Source organism: Trichechus manatus, unplaced genomic scaffold (assembly GCF_000243295.1).
Source record: "Trichechus manatus latirostris isolate Lorelei unplaced genomic scaffold, TriManLat1.0 scaffold00067, whole genome shotgun sequence".
NCBI classification, from domain to species: domain Eukaryota; kingdom Metazoa; phylum Chordata; class Mammalia; order Sirenia; family Trichechidae; genus Trichechus; species Trichechus manatus.
Window position 1 is genome coordinate 331,199 of NW_004444003.1, and position 21,884 is coordinate 353,082.

Here is a 21,884-nt window from a genome sequence, read left to right on the forward strand (position 1 = left end):
CTTTTTTGTTTTATTTGGTTATGCGTGAGCAGGCAGGCTGTGAGTTCCTTGTTGTTTGCTCTTCTGTGGGCATGATACTTTTCACCTCCTTCTCCAATGGGCAAGGTCAATAACTCAGGTATAGTACAGCAGGGCAGGTCCAGCGGAAGGGGCGTTGCTGGGATAGGTTTTTTATGGCACATACCAGGGCTGACAGTGCAGACCAGAATCAGTGCAGGGCAGGTTCCAGTAGGCCATGCCTGTGTTGCTTGGGAGTGTGATGTTCAGCACACAGTGCAGGTAGGCAGGAAGGAGGGAGTAGATTGTGATGTGTGGAGCTAAGATGGGTATGGAAAAGATGAGAGAGAGGAGAGAGGAACAGGAACCAAAGACACACACACAAACAAAAAAGAGTGCCAAGGGAGCTTGCTGTTGGAGTGGAGAGATGAGAGACTGAGAAATGGGGAAAAACAAAAATGAAAAAAAAAATAAAAAGGGTAAAAGAAAAAAATGAATAAATTGAGAAACTGAAATGAAAAAAGACAAAAAGGGAATAAGAGAGAGAAGAAAACTAAACAAAGAAATAAAAAAAAAAAAAACAAGAAAAAAGAAATGCCCCGAAGGATGTCCCTGTGCATCTGCGCAGAGTAAGAGACTAGCTTCCAAGCCACATGGTAAGTGCCCAGCTAGAAGGGGCTTTCAAGCCAAGAAAAGGAAAAGAAATCAAAACAGAAAAAATCATAGCAAACAAACAAACAAAAAAGCCCAGGGGTCCCACCAGCGTGACGGCACAGGCCAGGAAGCAGTTTCACAGTTGAGTGGTGTTTCTCAGCCTTTCAGGAAGAAGCAAAGATGGCACACGGATCCAGATATTTGAGAGAAAGGATAAGGGAAGTGGTGAGAGGTAAGGAAGAAATCTAAAGAAGCAGAAGAAAGCTACACCAGCAGCCAACAAATGGCACCCAGGGAGCTGGCCAGTGCGGGTGGCTGGAATCCAAGTGGCACTGGGGGGAAGCTCATCCTTCCCGGCCAATGGACTGTGGCTGCAGGAAGCAGAGGAGGTTAAGTAGGGGTGAAGAAGGGTGGGGGGGGGTGAGTAAGCCGATATGGTGGGTTACCAGTTGTTCTGTCTCCTGCTGAAAGCTCCGTGAAGCTGCTTTCTCGTACCTCCTGTTCACTGATCTCCGGTAGGAGTCCAAGATGGTGGATCCATGCTGCGGTATCTGATAGGGGACCTCTGCATGTATCTCTCTTTGCGCTCTGTTCTCAGTCAGTTTCTTATTCCATTCAGTGCTTCGCTGAGTTCTTTATCTCTTCATTTGATGGTTAGGGTTTCAGGATTGACGTGTGACTCTGTTTGACTTAGTTTTTCTGATCTTTGCTGTGGAGGGGTGATGTGGTGTTTCTGACTATAGTGCCATGTTGCCTGGAAGTCTCCAAGTATATTTTTTATAAAGGGATTATTGAACATTTTCTGGAGCATCTCCAATTTCTTCAAACATTTAAAATTAGGTTATAGATAAGTTTCCTTTTTCTAATTTGGATAGAAATCATTCTACTACAAACAGGAAGAAAAGAAGATAATAGGCATCAAGCATATTATTTTAGATTATCCAATATCCCATCCCCCTTTCTTCTAGCCACAGTAATTGGATAATGGGGTAGACATACTTCCAGTTCAGGACAAACAGAAACTTTCCCTGCAACTAGGGTAGAGAAGCTCCCGTCTTCGCTGGTCATGAAACTGAAGGGATATAAGCCCAGAGCTAACATCAGCTGTGACCACTGACAAATGAAGAAAACTGGTGTGCAAGAACAAAGCTGACAAGACAAAAAACAGTGAGAGAGTTGTGGTGGTGGTGAAGTTCCTGGCTCCAATTACCCCTACCATTGCAAGATGAGGTTGTTCAGGTTTTGAACCCATGAGCTACCCCTGCATCCTTCTAATAACTTCTCACATTGCTCCCAACACTACCACTTCTTCACCTGCCATGTAGTTTACTTGGCAGGTATCATTACAAATACAAAGATGTGTTTTTATTGAGCATATACTATCCATTGAGTATCTACTATGTGCCTAGCACAGTTACTAGGATCTTTATATATAAATTATCTTGTTTAGACTTCACAAATATCACATACAGTGTATTAGAGAGGGAACTGGGTTACAAAGTAATTGACTTATGCATGCAGCTACTAAGTGGAAGACTAATGATTCAAACTGACACCTGTGTAACTCTAAAGCCCATGTTTTTGAGATTAATGATAAAAATTAGATTTAGAATATTAAAAAAAAAAACAAAAACTAAACCCATTGATGTCAAGTGGATTCCAACTCACAGAGATCCTATACAACGAGTAGAACTGCCCCATAGCGTTTATAAGGAGCAGCTGGTGAATTCAAACTGCCGACCTTCTGGTTAGTAGCCGAGCTCTTAACTACTGCACCACCAGGGCTCCAAACTGAGTATAACCCAAAACCAAAAACCAAACCTGTTGCCGTTGAGTTGATTCATAGCAACTCTACAGGACAGAGTGGAACTGCTCCATAGGATTTCCAAGGAGCAGCTGGTGGATTCAAAGTGCTGACCTTTCTGGTTAGCAGCCGTAGCTCTTAACCACTACACCACCAGGGCTCCAAATTGAGTATAGATATATTTAATTTACTGCACTCACTAAAATTCTCCAAAACCCACAAAATACAAAATTAGAAATAAAACAATATCTTCAATGAAACTAGAATACAGTTACAACTTCAATACATAGAAAAAATAATATCTGCCAAATTTAGTAACATTTAGAGCAAATTGAGGGAGGACACAGAGAGGTGATATATGTAGCTAGTTAGTAAGAACTTAGTAAGTGGCATGGTCCTAAAAGGCACAATTAATAATTGAATTTCTTGGGACAACAAAGTCTAGGGACATGGACAGGACAAAGACAAATGGAGGGTATTCCTATAGAAATTTAGTTTTATAACATGGGAAGCAAAAGATTACAGAACTAAAAGAAGGAATACACTAAGCCACAATAAAATTAAGTTTGAAAATTTAACTCACTGTTCTCAAAATTTGTTAGAACAAGGGAAAAAATTATCAGAAAGCATGTAGACGATCTGAACAACACAATTACCAAGCCTAATCTAATTGACATCTTTAGAACACATCACCCAGCAATTTTTTACAAGTGTGTATGGAATATTTACCAAAATTGATCATATGCTGGACCATAAGGAAAGCCTCAAAATATTTCAGTGATTGAAATAATTCAGAATATGTTCTCTCACTGCAGTGGAATTAAGCTAGAAATCAGCAACAAAAATAGAACTGAATTTTCCCGATGGCCTGGCTATTAAATAAAAATCCTTAACGTATTATATAGAACTTCATATAGAAAGGACTCTTAAAAAATCTATTGTTCAAGTGTCCTTTGAGTATGCACAAATTTATATGTAGGTTAGACAATAAAGAAAATAAATTTCAAAATGAAGGAATTATAATTAACCACATATCTAAATATAACATAATAAACAATCATAAAAATATAAGAAAACTCAAATCAACTGTGACATTAAAAATTCTCTAATTTTTATGGGATAATGTTTAAAATAGTGCTATGATAAATTTTGATCACCTTCAATAATTACTAGAAAATAAATAATAAATAATGAATAAATATTTAATGCAAGAAATTAGAAAAGGAACAAAAAGGAAATCTACAGAAAGGTAAATAATGAAAACAAAACCAAAAAAATAATTTTAAAATGAACAAAAGAAAGTAGAACAAATTAAATTGTCTTGCTGGGAGGGTGGTGTAAGGTGTAAGAAAATAGAAAAATTACCAACCAACTTTCTAGGATCACATAGTTCTAATAACTCTAGAAGTACAGTTCTAGTCTGCACACATGGGGTTGCCATGAGTTGGATTCTACTCGACAGCAATTGTTTCTGGAAAGCATCAAGAATGAAGGAAGCCTTCCATAGTCTCTGAGTCTTTCACAGGACTGATATCAATACCAAAACTTGATTGAGACAACACATGCTTTCTTATTGTAGAGGACCAGCTACATGTTGCATAAGATACATGCGTTTAAGCATAAAGACACAAATAAGTTCAAAGTAAAAGGATGGAAAAAGATACACCATGCTAACACTAGTCAGGAGAAAGCTGAACTGACTATATAAAAAGAGGAAGTAGATTTCACAGCAAAGAATATTATCAAGGGTAAAAAGAATTATTTGCATTAAAAATGAATCGAGAGGAAATAATCTAAAACTTTATATAGATTATAACAGGGCTTCAAATTACACAACCAAAACCTTATAAAAATTGCAAAGAAAAATAATTATAGTTGAAGATTTTAGTACCCCTCTTTCAATAATTGATAAAACAAACAGATGAGAATTCAGTAAAGATATAGAAGATATGGACAACTCTATCAACAAAGTGACCTAACTGATATTTATAGAACACTTAACACAAAAAACAAAAGAATATTTATATTTTCATGTGCAAATGAAGTATTTACCAAGATATGTCTTTGACTGGTTTTGGTATCAAAGTAATGTTGGCCTCATAGGATAAGTTGGACTTTATTCCTTCCTTTACGATTTTCCGCAAGAGCCTTTGTAGAATTATTATTATTTCTTTGTTAAATGTTTAGTAGGATTCAACATTGAAATCATTGTATTATGTTGGGCAAATGTGCTGTAAACTTTCACCTATAGCACAATTTAAAAAAAAAAAAAGATAAAATACTTAGGAATAAATCTAACCAGGGACCTGTACAAAGAAAGCTACAAAAACTATTGAAAGAAACCAAAAGAGATCTACATAAAAACATACCATGCTCATGGATAGGAAGACTAAACATTGTGAAAATGTCAATTCTACCCAAAGTGATCTAGAGATACAATGCAATCCCAATCCAAATTCCAACAGCATTCTTTAACAAGATGGAAAAACTAATCACCAACTTTATATGGAAAAGAAAGAGGCCCTGGATAAGCAAAACATTATTGAAGAAAAATAACAAAGTAGAAGGCCTCACATTACCTGATCTCAGAACCCTGGTATACAGCCATGGTAGTCCAAACAGCCTGGTACTCGTACAACAAAAGACACATAGACCAACAGAACAGAATTGAGAACCCAGATGTAAATCCATCCCCTGATGGTCAGCTGATCTTTGACAAAGGACCAAAGTCCATTAAATGGAGAAAAGACAGTCTTTTTAACAAATGTTGCTGGCAAAACCGGGTGTCCATCTGTAAAAAAATGAAACAGGACCCGTACCTCACACCATACACAAAAACTAACTCAAAATGGATCAAAGACCTAAATATAAAACCTAAACTGATTAAAAAAAAAAAATAGAAGAAAAAATAATGACAACTCTAGGGAACTTAATACATGACATAAATACAATACAAACTATAACTAACTATGCACAAACACCAGAAGATAAACTAGAGTTGATTCTGACTCATAGTGACCCTATAGGACAGAGTAGAACTGCCCCATAGGGTTTCCAAGAAGTGGCTGGTGTTTCGAACCGCTGACCTTTTGGTTAGTAGTGGTACCTCTTAACCACTGTATCACCAGGGCTCCAGATAACTGGGAGCTCCCAAAAATAAAACACTTGTGCTTATCAAAAGACTTCAACAAAAGAGTAAAAAGAGAACCTATAGACCGAGAAAAAAAATTGGCTATGACATATCTGACAAGGGTCTAATCTCTAAAATATATAGACTACTTCAACACCTCAACAACAAAAAGACAAATAATCCAATTTAAAAATGGGCAAAGGATATGAACAGAGACTTCACCAAAAAAGACATTCAAGGCAGCTAACAGACGCATGAGGAAATGCTTGCAATCATTAGCCATTAGAGAAATGCAAATCAAAACTGCAATGAGATACCATCTCACCACAACATTACTGGGTCTAATAAAAAATCAGAAAGTAACAAATGTTGGAGAGGTTACAGGGAGATTGGAACTCTTACCCACTGCTGGTAGGAATGTAAATTATTACAAACACTATGGGAAACAATATGGTACCTCCTTAAACAGCTAGAAATAGAAATGTCATACGATGCAGCAATCCCACTCCTAGGAATATATCCTAGAGAAAAGGGAGCTGTCACACAAAATGAACATATGCAATTCCATGTTCATTGCAGTATTATTCACAATAGCAAAAGATAGAAATAACCTAAGTGCCCATCAACAGATGAATGGATAAACATATACGTGGTACATACATGAAATGGAATACTATGCAACAATAAAGAACAATGATGAATCTGCAAAACATCTCACAACATGGATAAATCTGGAGGGCATTTTGCTGAGTGAAATAAGTCAATCACAAAAGGACAAACATTGTATGAGACCACTATTATACAGAAAAAAACAATCTGTGATGGTTACAAGGGAGGGAAGTGGTGGAGAGGGGAAATCACTAGATAGTAGACAAGTGTCAATTTTCCTGAAGGGAAAGACAACACACAATATAGGGGAAGTCGCAACAACATGACCAAGGTAAAGTCATAGAAGCTTCCTAGACACATTCAAACACTTTGAGGGACTGAGTTACTAGGGCTGAGGGCTGGGGACCATTATCTTGGGGACAGTTATGTCAATTGGCATAACATAGTTCATAAAGAAAATATTCTACATCCTACTTTGATGAATAATGTCTAGGGGCTTAAAAGCTTGCAAGCGGCCATCTAAGATACTTCTATTCGTCCTATCAAGTTCGGAACAAAGAAGAATGAAGAAAACCAAAGACATAAGGAAAATGTTAGACGAATGGAACCTATGAGCCACAGCCTCCACCAGCCTGAGCCCAGAATAACTAGATGGTGTCTGGCTACTACCACCAAAGACTCTGACAGCGACCACATTAGAGGGTCCCCAACAGAGCGGGAGAAAAATGTATAACAAAATTCAAATTCACAAAAAAAGACCAAAGTTATTGGTCTGACAGAGACTAGAGGAACCCCTGAGGCTATGGCCCTCAGAAACTCTGCTAACTCAGAACTGAAGCCACTCCCAACGTCCACCTTTCAGCCAAAGATTAGAGAGGGCTATAAAACAATAACACGCGGAAGGAATGTGCTTCTTAGTTCAATCAAGTGTAAGAGACCAAATGTGCAACTCCTGCCCAAAAGCAGAGAAGAGAAGGCAGGAAGAGACAGGAAACCTGGATGAATGGACATGGGGAACCCCAGTGTAATGGGAAAGGGGGAGAGTGTTGACACATTGTGGGGATTGCAACCAATGTCACAAAATAATTTGTATATAAACTTTTGAATGAGAAACTAATTTGCTCTGTAAACTTTCACCTAAACAACAGGAAAATTAAAAATATATATATACTAAGAAATTTGAAGACTTAATTAATATGGAAAAAATTTTAGAAAATATAAGTGACGAAAATTGACTCATGAAACTATGTTATCGTTGTTGTTGTGTGCGTTTGAGTCAATTCTGACTCATAGCCTGAATGCTGAATAACAAAGAATCTCCCCCATTTTCACACTACCCCAGAAATTTAAAACCAGAATGACTTATAATCTTTCAAAGAGTAAAGATTCAGTCAAAACCAAACTTACAGAACATTTTTCAGAAAACAGAAAAAAGGAAATATTATGAAACTAGTTTAATAAGGCTAATATAAGCAGGATATACAAACTAAACAAGGACAGTTGAAGAAAAAATATTTATAGGCAAATCTTATCAACATTGTTACAAAAATCCGAAACAAAAAATAAGAAAGAAAATATAGAAATATATAAAGAGATAACACGTTGTCTTGGTGGAAGAACACATGAAGGTTATTGATTGAAAAAGTAATGTAAAGTCTTCAATTTTCCCTAAATTTATCGTTAGAATTAGTGCATTTCTAGTGAAAAATCTTGTATACTTGTGTTGTAACTCGACAAGCTCATTCTAAAATTTGCATGAAAGAGCAAAGAATTTTGAAGAACAGGAAAAGGAGACTTGATCTCTCAGATCCTAAAGTTTGTTATAAAACCATTGCCATTGAGTTGATTCTGACTCATAGAGACTCTATGGGACAGCACAGAACTGCCCCACAGGGTTTCTAAGAAGCAGCTGGTGGATCCGAACTGCCAACCTTTTGGTTAGCAGCCAAGCTCTTAACCACTGCACCGCCAGGGCTCCAAAGTTTGTTATAAAGCTGTAGTAATTGAGATAGTGTGGTTCTGATGTAGGGATAAGCCAAACAATCAATGGACGTAACAGAGGGTCCAGAAATCTATTTCTTTCACCATTCCTTTGTAGAATCACCACTACCAATTATCAAGTTCCCATATTTTTGGATCTACTTCTGAGTTCTTAAATTCTATTTCGTTGATCCATTTATCTTTTTCTGACCTGTTTTATTTGATCATTTGTTATAGAGTGAAAAATATATCTATATGTATGTATGTATATGTATATGTACATATATACCAAAAACAAATTCATTGCCATCAAGTCGAATCCAACTCATAGGACAGACTAGAACTACTCCATAGGGTTTCCCAGGAGCACTTGGGGGATTCGAACTGCCGACCTTTTAGTTAGCAGCCAAACTCTTAACCACTACACCACCAGGGTTTCCATGTATATATATACATATATATATAAAATATATGTGTGTGTGTGTGTTGTTGTTGTTGTTGTTTGCCATTGAGTTGATTCCGACTCATACAGACCCTATATGACAGAGTAGAACTGACCCATAAGGTTTTCTAGGCTGTAATCTTTACAGGAGAAGATCAACAGGTATTCTCTCCTATGGAGTCACTGGTGAGTTTGGACCACCGACCATTCAGTTAGCAGGTGAGCTCTTAACCATTGCGCCACCAGGTTTCTTATGTATACTTTATAAAGATTGATTTTGACAAGCTTCTCAATTAATCCAATGGAAATATTGTTTGGGATTGTGCAATAATGCAATGATTTTGAGAGAATTAACATTAAAGAAATACTGTTATCCCATCCATGAACACGGAATATCTCTCCATTTATTCAGATATATTTTAGGTCCTTTAATAGATGTTTAAAACTTCCTCTGTGTCAGCCTTGTGCATACTTATGTTAATTGAGGTGTTCGCTATTGTAAATGGTATCTTACTTACCATTGTACTTTCTATTTATCGCTATTAATAAGTGATGCCAAAGAAGTTAGGGGCTAATATTTTTCTTTGTGTATCAAGACAGGTATTTGGCCTGTGTTGTTGTTTGTTGCCATCAAGCTGGTTCCAACTCATGGCAATCTTACGTATAACGAAACAAAACATTGCCTAGCCCTTCACCATCTCCATGATCTTTGGTATGTTTGAGCCCATTGTTGAGGCTATGTATCAAATCTATTCTTGAGATGGTCTCCAAATTCAGGTGGGATATACTCAAGGTTGTGGGTTTGCTCTGATTTTCTTCAGCTTCAACTTTAACTTGCATATGAGCAATTGATGGTCTGTTCTGCAGTCGGCCTCTGGCCTTGTTCTGACTGATGATATCGAGCTTTTCCATCTTCTCCTTCCACAGATGTAGTTGATTTGATTCCTGTGTATTCCATCTGGCAAGGTCCACGTGTACAGACACTGATTATGTTGGTGAAAAAAGGTATTTGCAATGAAGAATTTGCTGGTCTTGCAAAAATCTATCATGCGATCACCAGCATCATTTCTATCACCAAGGCCATGTTTTCCAACTACCAATCTTTTTTCTTTGTTTTTAGCTTTCACATTCTAATCATCAGTAATTATCAATGCATCCTGATTGCATGTTTGGTCAATTTCAGACTGCAGAAGTTAGTAACAATCTTCAATTTCTTAATCTTTGGCCTTAGTGGTTGGTGAGTAAATTTGAATAATAGTCATATTAACTGGTCTTTCTTGTAGGCGTATGGATATTATCCTGTCACTGATAGTGTTGTACTTCAGGATAGATCTTGAAATGTTCTTTTTGTCGATGAATGCAACACTATTCCTCTTTAAGTTGTCATTCCCAGCACAGTAGACCATATGATTGTCTGATTCAAAATGGCTTATCAGCTGAAAGCATAGAATACCAGAAAGATGTTTACCTGTGTTCTATTGACTACGCAAAGGTATTCAGCTGTGTGGATCATAACAAATTATGAATAACGTTACGAAGAATGGGAATTCCAGTACACTTAATTTTGCTCATGAGGAACCTGTACATAGGCAAAGAGGCAGTTGTTCAAACAAAACAAGGGGATACTGTGAGGTTTAAAATCAGGTAAGGTGTGTATTAGGGTTGTATCATTTTACTATACTTATTCAATCTGTATGCTGAGCAAATAATCCAAGAAGCTGGACTATATGAAGAAGAACAGGGCATCAGGATTGGAGGAAGACTCATTAACAACCTACGATATGCAGATGACACAACCTTGCTTGCTGAAAGCGAAGAGGACTTGAAGCACTTACTTATGAACATCCAAGACTACAGCCTTCAGTATGGATTATAAAGAGAAAAAATCCTCACAACTGGACTAACAAACAACATCATGATAAATGGAGAAAAGATCAAAGCTGGCAAGGATTTCATTTTACTTGGACCTGCAATCAATGCCCGTGGAAGCAGGAGTCAAGAAATCTAACGACGTATTGCATTGGGAAAATATGCTGCAAAAGACCTCTTTAAAGCATTAAAAAGCAAAGATGTCATGTTAAGGACTAAGGTGCACCTGACTCAAGCCATGATATTTTCAATCACCTCATATGCATGAGAAAGCTTGACAATGAATAAGGAAGACCTAAGAAGAATGGATGCATTTGAATTATGGTGTTGGTGAAGAATACTGAATACACCATGGACTGCCAAAAGAATGAACAAATCTGTCTTGGAAGAAGTACAGCCAGACTGCTCCTTGAAAGTGAGGATGGCAAGACTCCGTCTCACATAATTTGGACATGTTATCAGGAGGGACCAGTCCCTGAAGAAGGACATCAGGCTTGGTAAAGTAGAAGGTCAGCAAAAAAGAGGGAGACTGTCAGTGAGACAGATTGACACTGGCTGCAACAATGGGCTCAAACATAGCAATGATTGTGGGGCTGGTGCAGGACTGGGCAGATTTTCTTTCTTTTGTACATAGGGTCACTGTGAGTCGAAACCAACTCAACAGCACCTAACAACAACATTGTTCATCACTAGTATATAGAAATGCAATTGTGTACTGATGTGTATTCTCCAGTGTTGGCAAAGTCATATATTAATTCCAATAGTTTTCTTAGTGGATTCCTTTGAATTTTCTATATAAAAGATAATGCCACCTGCAAGTAGAGATAGTTTTACTTCTTTCTTTCCAATCTGGATTATTTCATTTCTTTGCCTAATATGCTGGGCTAATATACCTCCAGTATAATGTTGAATAGAAGGGATGAGAGCAGAAATCCTTTTCTCAGTACTGATCTTAGGGAGAAAGCATGTAGTCTTTTGCCATTAAGTATGATGTTAGCTGTGGATTTTTCATAAATGTCCTCTATTAGATTGAGTAAATTGTCTGTGTTCCTAGCTTGTTGAGTGTTTTTATAATGAAGAGGTGTTAGATTTTTCAAATGCTTTGTCTATGCCTATGAAGATGGTTGTATGTCTTTGTCCTTTATTTGATTGATATGGTGTATTACATTAATTACGGGCCCTGGTCGTGCAATGGTTAAGTGCTCAGCTGCTAACCAAAAGGTTGGTGGTTCAAACCCACCCAGCTGCTCCAAGGGAGAAAAGACTTGGCGATCTACTCCCATAAGGATTACAAACTAGAAAACCCTATGGGGCAGTTCTACTCTGTCATACTGGGTTACTGTGAGTCAAAAATCAACTCGACAGCACCTAACAACAACGTTATATTAACTGATTTTATGAAGTTATGCCAGCCTTGCATTGCTGGGATAAATCACACTTTGTAATGATGTTTAATCCTTGCTATATGGTTTTGGAGTAGGTTTCTAGCTTCTTGATGAGGATTTTTGCAGCAATATTCATAAGAGATATTCGTCTGTAGTTTTCTGTTGCTGTGATTTCTTTGGCTGGCTTTGTTATCAGGGTAGTACTGGCCTTATAGAATGAGCTGGAAAGTGTTTTCTTCTCTTGGAAGAGTTTGTGCATAATTCATACTGTTCTTTAAATGTTTATTGGAATTGACCAGTTAAGCCATTTGGGCCAGAACTGTTTCTGTGGTAAGTTTTAAAACTGCTAATTGAGTATTTTATATATCTACTCAGATTTTCTGTTTTCTCTTCAGTCAGTTTTGATTGTACTTTTCTAGGAATTGTTCCATTTCATCCAAGTTATCTGATTTGTTGGCATACAGTTGTTCATAGTATTTCCTTATAATGTTTTTTATTTCTATAAATTCAGTAGTAATGCTCCCTCTTTCATTCTGATTTTAGATATTTTAATATTATCTCTTTTTTTTCTTAGTCCATCTAGCTAAAGATTTGTCAGTTTTGCTAAATTGAATTAACTTTTGGTTTCATTGATTTTTCTCTGTTGTGTTTCTACACTTTTTTCCATTAATTTCTGCCCTAATCTTTATTATTTCCTTCCTACTCCTTGCTTTAGGTTTAGTTTTCACTACTTTTTCCATTTGGTGATCAATATTTAATATTTCATGTTCAGCTGTTAATTCCACTGTATGAAGGCAGTGTAAATTTGCCCCCAAATAAGCATAAAGTATGGAACACTCCACATCCAGTCATAAGCTTAATTTTCTCATTTATTATTCCCTTCATTTCTTTGACTTAAAGATTTTTTTTTCTATCTGGCAAACTTGCTTCTGCTATTTTTTAAGCTAGCATTTCTAGATAGTATTACAGAAAGGTTATCACTGCCAGACCAGAAGTCCCATTCATAACACTTGGAATTGCTGGTTAGTGGAGAATTACAGCCCCAAAATTACTGCCATCCAATAGGCAATCCTTGAGGAAGAGCAGGAACTAGACTTCTTGTGGGCAAAAAAGCATTTTACTTATGTTTTAGTATTGTGAAAAGTAGAATTAGATTTGAGATAAAGTCTCCATAGTGGAGGATGTTTGTTTTGCAGAAATGAATAGGGGCTACAAATATGGAACTATTATTTAACTGCAACAGGTTCAACTTTTTCTTCAAGTCAGTTGTGTAAAAATTTTCCCATTAAAATAAGAATATCTTTCTAATATAAGTGGCAGATTCATTAGTAGCCAGTGGTTATAATGAATTACTGTTTCAGCAATCTCATTATTAACCAAGAAAAGCTAACAGAGAATGAGTCCGTTTCCATATTTTTGTTGTTGTTGTTTTTCCTCAAAGTATAAATTACTGAATGGACTTCTGAAAGAGTTGTATGAGCTGGTAGCTGGTGAAGTGAAATCTTACTTTATCTTCCAAACTTTTACAATCTTAAAAAAAAAAGTCACTCCTTACTGTGTCTCATTTCTTTGTCTACAAAATATGATTAATGACACTAATCTGCAGACAATTTATAGAAAAGATGCAAAAGAGCAGAATCTGAAATGTAATTTTTGTCCCTTTCGAAGGAAACTCTGTATAATAGAAAGGCTACATTATTCAGATGCTGAGTTTCCTAAGTGCTTAATGTTATTGGAGCTGAGAGCGTGCTGCAGAAAGTGAAAAAGTTCACTTGTAAAGTCTGCCTTTTTTTTTTTTAATTAAATTAATGCTTTGGCAAGAAAGAGAGACAAACTAGATCAGACGTCTCCAAATCATCGTCACTGTTTTCACCCACCAGAGTTTTAAATGCTTTCCTCTAGACTCTACCTAATTATGTTTTGGGGTTGCTGTACATTTTTAATCTAGCTGAAATAATGAACTTGCTTCCAATGCTGTATGCTAAGTAAAGCCACTTGTTGCCCTTGGAAAAAGTTCTGTTGTCATACTTGGTGGTTCCATATTTCAGTGCACATTTTTTTTCTGTGTGTAACCCAGGGTACCAGCTTGGCTTCCAAAAGCCAAAGCTGAGCAAAGAAAGGGATGATCTTAATCAATTTATTATTCATTACTAATAATTCTTGTTAGGAAAATACATGAAAAATAAACCTTAACATTAAATAAAGAAATATAGTCTTATTAATTATATAAAGAGGAAAGAAGACACATCGTCTGATTTTAGAACATTGCTCACATACAAACATCTAGAGTTACAATCTAGATATATTTTTTCCCATTGTGTTTTAAGAAGATCCCTTGTCTGCTGATTCCTGTACTTGTAGCCATATTCTTTCCAATTTAAAACTTAGAGCTTGGTAATTTAGAACTTAGAGACTGGTTTTCTTTATATCTAACCCAACCCAACCCAACTCATAACCTTCCTATCACACTGTTACCCATTAACCCATTGCCATTGAATTGATTCTGACTCATTTAGCGACCCTATAGGGCAGATTAGAACTGCTCCATAGGGTTTCCAAAGAATAGCTGATGCATTTGAACTGCCAACCTTTTGGTTAGCAGCCATAGCAAGCCATAGCTCTTAAAAATCTTGGTTAACAATTACAGTAACAAACATTACAGTAAGCCCCTTTGAGGACTGAGACTCTCTTAACATAGGCTTCATTAAATACGTGTTAAATAAATAAAATAGCAAAAATATAAATTCGTGGAAAAATTTCAAAGACATCTATCAAAGAAATTGCAGCTGCCAATTCAAGTAATTATGGAGGGATAGTCACAAGGAAGAAGTTTAGCTATCATTCATGCATCACTCATGTCACGGGAAGATCCAATGTGGAGGCAATTTTTTTTTTTTTAATTTCCTAAAAGAAAAAAAAAATCAGAAGACCAAAAAAGATACTCATTTCTGTTTACATTGGTTGAAGCCATTGTTGGTTTTTGGCAAAAACCATCACAAAGAAGAGAATGCTTTTCCAATGGGTTTACCACTGTATATCTTTTTCCCGTGATCTGGACTCTTAACAAAGTTAAATCTTAACTTTAGGGGAGAGGAAAGGTAAAAATCATCATCTGGCTCAATTATCCCAACTCCTGTCATTGAAAGCAGTTCACAACTGCAAATAAATAAATGGGAAAATATAATGTCTGGTTCTCTTTTTGTGTTTTGCTAGAAAAGAAACTTTTCCGAGAAGAAATTTTTAAATGTTGAAGAAAAAAAACTCATTGGAATTCTCTACCATCTCAGATAACAACCTGCTACTGAACCAAACCCATTGGGGTCAAGTCGATTCCAACTCAGAGCCATCCTATAGGACACAGTAGAGCTGCCCCGTAGGGTTTCCAAGGAGCGGCTGGTGGATTCAAACTGTCGACATTTTGGTTAGCAGCTGAGCTCTTAACCACTGCGCCACCAGGGCTCCCAAATAACAACAATAACAATAATAATAAAACTTCATTGTTCAGGCCTTGCAAAATCTCATATAGAAGAAATTAGACCCAGTTTATTTACTCTTGCCTATTATAAAAGCAAAATGGACGTGAGGAATCAATACTCTCAGCCTCCTAAGGGTTTATGATCTATGGTCTTCCCAATCGGTAGTCTTCAAGGCTGATGTTCACTAGAGACCTCTACTCTTCACACTGAAATGAGATTACATCCTCATCAAAATCAGTGCCTTCTCTCACTGCATCCCTGCAGATTATATACTCAGAATTATGAAAGGCCAGCTTTTTTTGACAGTTTCGCCAGAGGCTATTTAATTAAGCAAAATACATAGAAGAATAAGCGCCGAAGGGGGTTCCTCAGTTTTCATTTAGTTACAAAGTATTACCTTTTACTGAGCATTTGTTCTATGGCAAAGGTTGAGCCAGTTACTGGGGTTGCAAAAGTGAACATAATTCAGTCCTTGCCTTCAAGGTGGTAACATTCTGCTGGGTAAACAAACAAGGAGTGTGCAAAGTGTACCAATAGTGGCTATGACAGGGTACTGTTGGGGTAAATTGTCAGGGCATCTAATTCAGTCTTTAGGGGTCAGGGAAGGTATGGAGTGAGGGAGAAGTGACTTCAATACTGAAAACTGGAAGAAAATAAAAACTAATGAGATAAAGAGAAAAAAAAATAGATGGGACTAAGGCTTTCAAAAGGAGCCCTGGTGATGCAGCCATTAAACAATCGACTGCTAACTGAAAGGTCAGTGATTGAAAACCACCAGCAGCTCCATGGATAAAGATGTGGCAAACTGCTTCTGCAGAGATTTACAGCCCTGGAAAACTACGGGGTGGCTCTGAGTCGGAATTGACTGGATGGCAGTGGGCTTACTTGTTTATTTGTTTGTTTTTTAGTAAAAAAAAAAAAAAATGGCTAATATGTTTGGCTGTTCACTGAAAGGTTGAAAGTTAGAGTCCACCCAGAGGTAAGAAAGGCCTGACAATCTATTCTGACACACGTGGAGTCGCCATGAATTGGAATTGACTAGATAGATGGCAATAGGTTAAGGCTTTCAAAACAATATTATTCCAAATCATAGGCTTCTTTTGTTACTTTTTTTGCATACTAATTTTTTTTTCACATTCTCCTCATATGTCCATAAATGGGCTTAAAATGTCAGCACTTAATTTATACAAACCCAAATAAACAGATTAGCTTGCTTTCAGCCATGAGCATCCTTGATTACGCATACTGGCACTGAGCTTCCAGTGCACGTGGATGTTTTCATTATTGTTTTGAAATTCATAATAAGGTAGTAGAGTTTCAGATAAATGTTACAGCTTGTCGCGCAGTTCAAAAGAAACTGGTTAAATTGGTTGAAAGAGAGAGAAAGTTAGGTAGTTGTCACGGATTGAATTGTGTCCCCGCAAAATATCTGTCAGCTTGGCTAGGTCATGATTCCCAGTATTGTATGATTGGGTACCATTTTGCCGTCTGATATGATTTCCCTATGTGTAGTAAACCCTATCACTATGATATAATAAGATGGATTAGTGGCAGTTATATTGATGAGATCTACAAGATTAGATAGTGTCTTAAGCCAGTCTCTTTTGAAATATAAAAGAGAGAAGCAAGCAGAGAGACATGGGGAACTCATACCACCAAGAAAGCAGTGCCAGGAGCAGAGCACATCGTTTGGATCTGAGGTTCCTGCACTGAGAAGCTCCCAGACCAAGGGAAGACTGATGCAACACCAGGACCTTCCTCCAGAGCCGACAGAGAGAGACAGCCTTCCCCTGCAGCTGGCGACCTGAATTTGGACTTCTAGCCTACTGAACTGAGAGAGAATAAACTTCTCTTTGCTAAAGTCATCCACTTGTGGTATTTCTGTTATAACAGCACTAGATGACTAAGACAGTAGTTAAAAGCAAAGCATGTGAAACACCTTCAAAAAAGGGACTCAACACATACATGTGCACAGGAGAACTGGTGGCATCAATGGGAAAGGCATCAAGGGGGAAAACCCTAATAATACATAATATTGAAGTCTGGCTGCAAATAAGAGCACACGAGAACCCCCAACGTGGAAAGTAAGCTTGTGAATCTTGCGGGAAAGGAAAGTTATTTTCTGAACTTGAATAAAATCACTCAGGATACCAAAAAGTTGACAAAATGCAATTTTGTTGCTTAAAAGTGAATAAACCTTAATATTTAGTCATCAATAAAATCATTTTGTGGGAAAATAAAACAAAATGGAATCAGTATAATGATGGGTCATTTTATTAGTGAATATTTTTTATTAGTGAGTATAGAGTATATATTTTTAAAGCTGAAATGCATACATATATCCTTCTTTAAAACATTTTCTATGATTTATGAGATATGCATGTCCTTAACTATGAATAGTAACTATGAATAGTTATGAATATACTTAATAGTTGGTGTATCAAAGTCCAACAGATAATACAGAACTGCTGGCTGTGATTTCCTTGGAAAATCACAAGTCACAGCAGGATGGTCTGCAGTTAATATTAAATTTTTGAAACAGCTAATAGTTAAGATACAAGAAATGAGTTTTTTTTTATAGCACCGACTTACTGCAATACTTTCTTTTAGGTGATTAAAATAATCAGTAGACCGTTTAAAAGAGGATTAAAATTAAAAAGGAAACTTTTACTTAAAGAGGACAGAAAGGAAAATAAGTTGAACATGCAAAATCTGGCAAATTTCTCTTCAAACTAAATGATCATTCCATGCCTTAATTGTTAGCATGGAAAAGAAACTGAACGACTCTACTTTTGATTTGAGGAGCATCGCTGCTTATCTGCTGATTAGACAACTACTTCTTCCTAATGTATCACTTTAATGTTACCCTTAGTATAAACAACTGTTCTGCAAAACACTAAAACACAGTTATAAATGGTACTGACCAGCTTACAGAAGTGCCAGTGTAAGCAGTGCACTGGTCTCCATTGATCACCATTAGCTTTGATAGAGCAACATTCGTTTCATTTATCACCTGATTCCTTTCTATTATTCCTTTCACGGGAGGCTGTCTAATCAGCATTATTTATCTCAAATTGTATTTTCTTGAAAGCTTTTAAGAAGTTCCTAACAAGGGCACAATTACTGTACTCATTTAAGGAAACACCCAGCCCCATAAGACAGTGATTTATATTCTGATTGCCCTAAAAAAAAAAAAATTTAAAAAGTGAATTATTAGGAGAAATTGTAAAGAAAGATTAATTTCACTTCTGTATAGCTGCTTACTGTGTGTGTGTGTGTTTAAACAAAATGGCACTTGTTAAAATGAGTGAAACTAATGGAATGCAATCAATTAACTGAATTGATCAGTTAAAAAAAAATGAAGGGTGAAAGGAAGACTCTGTGGTCCAATGGTTAATATGACAAGTAAAGACTCGCTTTCTTCAGTGAGTCCATCAGGTTGCTAAGGATTGTAATGTATCCATATTGCCAAGTTATCCACTGCAGGAAAAGAGAAGTGTACCTCTGCTACGTCTCTTAGGGACCAGCACCCCAGTCACTTTTTCATTGATTCTAAAAAACAGGTACACCAATAATCCTCCTGTTTTGCACAATAGAAGAGATCTGCGATTCTTGAATAAAATGGCTATCTATGCAGATTTGCCTTCCGTGATGTTATTTTTCTGTAACAGGGCATGTTCCTTAGTTTACTTCGACGTCCTTAATTGCAACAGTGCTTTGTTTTGGCTGCTCAGGTGGTAGTGGTAATATAAACACTGATAAAAACCAAACAGGTGAAATTAGAAGATGGGAATGGGAGGCAAGAACACTGGATTCTAATCCAAGTTTCGGCGTGGAAAAGTTGAGCAACCTGTGTAACTTCTGAAGTTCTGTTTCCTCGTCCGTAAAACAAGGATATTTGATGAAATACATATTTTTCATTCCGTAACTTCTTAATCATGTATAAATATAAAAATGTAAATATGCCAGGCATTTTTCCAGCATTTTAGATATATTAACTCAATAATCTTCACATTAACATGTGTTATAACCAAAACCAAACCAAACCCATTTCAGTCGAGTCAATTCCAACACACAGCGACCATATAGCATAGAATAGAACTCCCATAAGGGTTCCAAGGCTGTAATCTTTACAGAAACAGACTGCCACATCTTTCTCTAGCAGAGTGGCTGGTGGGTTCGAATCGTCGAACTTTCAGTTAACAGCTGAGTGCTTAACCACTGTGCAACCAGGGCTCCCTAACATGTGATGTAGGTAATATTATAGATGCAGAAACTGATGCACAGAGAAGTTAAGTAGCTTAACCAAGATTAAAAAACCCTTTGCCGTCTAGTTGATTCCGATTTAGCAACCCTATAGAACAGAGTAGAACTGCCCCATGTGGTTTTCAAGGCTGTAATCTTTATGGGAGCAGATTGCCAGATCTTGTCTCCCATGGAGCAGTTGGTGGGTTTGAACCGGCAACCTTTCAGTTAGCGACCAAGCACTTTAAGCACTGCAGCACCAGGGCTCCCTTAACCAAGATTACACAGCCAGTAAGTGGGGGAGTTTAGAGTTCAACCCAGACAGGCAGGTTCCAGGATTCATCTGGTTATCAACTACGTTGTATCACAATTAACATTTTCCTTGATATCATCTCTCATCTATAAATTTTTACATTTTTGTTTTAATAAATCTATTTAAAAAGGAAACCTTGTGTCCTAACCATAAATGGAAGACCAATATTACTCTCCATGAACAGAAGGGAACTATAAACATAAAAAGAAAACAAAATAAGCTTATTATTTTAAGCATAAGCAATAACGTAGAATAATAAAGCTAAGTGTCCCTAATTATAGCAGAGGATACAGAGGCAAATTTGCCCTAGATTCAGAGTGATTTTGAGGCACACTGGCAAGAGAATCTCAGTGTTCCAATTTCCAGTCCAGGGTTCTGTTCATCACACCATTGTTCACCCTTACTCATGTCGTTAGCAGTTCAGCTGCCTGCTTGTTCTTTGTCAGGCCTTTACTTACTGGAAACCCCAACTCCTCTACTTCTAATCCTGATACCTGTTTCTTGCTTACTTCCTATTCCACATGTCTTCCCATTTCCTCTTCCATATACCTTCCCCAGCATTCTTTCCTTCTACTCTAAGTGGGGCTTGATCCAGAGGGGTGCTGAATTCTACAGCCAGAGTCCTCAGGGCACCATGGAACGTCCGCGACATCATTATGAATAATTGGAATCCATCTCCCACTTTGGGCCATTCCTCTTCAGCCACCTCCCCTAAACACATGCATGTGTGCCCCCACATGCATGCATACACACACACAAACACCTCCATCCCACCCTCAAAGCTCACAACCATCAGGGTCTTGGGAGTTGAACACCTCTTTCTTAGCTCTCCATGGTTTCCTAGCCTCTCTTTTGTCTCCTTCTGGCTCATCTTTTCTTTCCTCTTTCTCCCCTTTTCCCTTTCTCCCTTCAGAGGCTTTGTGTAACTCAGGGTGGTTATGCAGTGATCGGGAAATAGAAATATCAAGACTGGTATGTTTGTCCCTGTTCCACCAAAAACTACCTCCAAAACTGCAGGCAGCACATGCCCCATGCTTTTAGAAGTGCTGCAGTAGATGATGTACATGGCCCTTTTCAGCTTTAAAATTATATGATTTAAAATAGGTCAGGTCAGCAAACTGCTCATCAGTAATCTTTACCAAATAGTCACATTAAGACTTCATTGAAACTGGAACCAGTTTGGTGATTACTTTCTGGCTTGAATCTAATTAGCAGTGTTGAAATCACTGCAGCTCTTGAGCTCTTGAGCTCCGTGGGAGCATTTTCAACTGAAATCACACCCTGTCCCCTAATGTGACTGTGAACGCCTGTGGCAACACTTAGGTAGAATGCGGGCATTTGCGTGTCTGCAGGAAAAGAAGGGAACTTATGAAGAGGGTTTCCATTGAACTGAATAGGCTAATGCTCTAATTAAATAGAACCAGAGAAGTTTAGAAAAATTAATTTCACGGAAACATAAATTTAATATACATTTGCATACTTAGAGGTGGTGATGCATAGCATTTTGAAAGAGTTATTTGTGGGAGAGGAACACCACTTCAAGCAATTATAAAGCAAGAAGCATGAGGTTTGAGGACAAGAAAGCTGCACTGAAAGACTAAAGGACTGAGGTAAATGTGTTTGGGGAAAATTTTCATCGGTCTTGAGTTTAGAGTAATAGAGTCCAGAGGCTACATAAAAATATAGGAATTGTTCTTATTCCATATATGGTATAATGAGAAATGTAATGACTATGAGCTGCCTGAATATTATACCTAGAGAGAGAGAGAGAGAGCGAAGGAGCCCTGGTGGGGCAGTGGTTAAGAACTCAGCTGCTAACCAAAAAGGTCGTCATTTCAAATCCATCAGCTACTCCTTGGAAACCCTATGGGGAAGTTCTACTCTATCCTGTAGGCTCACTATGAGTCAGAATTGACTCAATGGCAACAGATTTTCATAGAGAGAGAGAAAGAGAGAGAGAGAGCAAGAATCTTGAATACT